Here is a 633-nt window from a genome sequence, read left to right on the forward strand (position 1 = left end):
GTTATAAGCTTAGAAAGACAGGGTGGAATTATTCAATATTTTTCACGAAATTTCTGACACACCTAGGACTGCGCAGGCACTATTTGCAGATCAGAGTTCCCTTCCTCGTGGGCGCTGACTTCTCAATACCCCTTTTACGATTTTGCAGTGAGGAAGAACTAAACAATTTTAAATTGTCAAATAACTTTTGTCTTTTTAATTACTGAGATTCGTTGTTTACGATGAGAAATGAAAATGGAACAATTAAAACGTTATTTTATGGAGTAAATGTGTTTGTCTCGATTTAATACATTGCGAACACACACTTGCATCTTAAAAAATCCAGTTGCTTTATCTGAAAGCCCCCAGTGAGGATCGAACTCACGACCCCTGGTTTACAAGACCAGTGCTCTAACCACTGAGCTATGGAGGCAGACACGAGAGTCGGTCATTAGATAAAATATTAATCTGCTAGACTGAATAATTTAACAGCTTCTTGCTGACCATACTGGTTTAGTAAGTTATGTTCGATACATTTATCTACATGCTTCGGTTGCCTCGCATTCTAAATAACTTAAGAAAATCGACTGAAGTCGTTGCAAAATTCGGAGTCTATTTCTGCTTTTTAAATGTTTGTATATTTTAAGACATATC

At 36.7% G+C, this 633-nt stretch overlaps 1 non-coding gene across 1 annotated transcript; it reads right to left on the bottom strand.

Annotated features, from left to right (window-relative positions):
* Positions 1-339: 339 nt before the first annotated feature.
* On the bottom strand, positions 340-412 carry Trnat-ugu (transfer RNA threonine (anticodon UGU)). Its single transcript has one exon. It is a non-coding gene; the product is annotated as a tRNA-Thr (tRNA).
* Positions 413-633: the final 221 nt, after the last annotated feature.

This window comes from Euprymna scolopes, chromosome 3, assembly GCF_053919585.1.
Source record: "Euprymna scolopes isolate OS-2025 chromosome 3, ASM5391958v1, whole genome shotgun sequence".
Classification (NCBI taxonomy): domain Eukaryota; kingdom Metazoa; phylum Mollusca; class Cephalopoda; order Sepiida; family Sepiolidae; genus Euprymna; species Euprymna scolopes.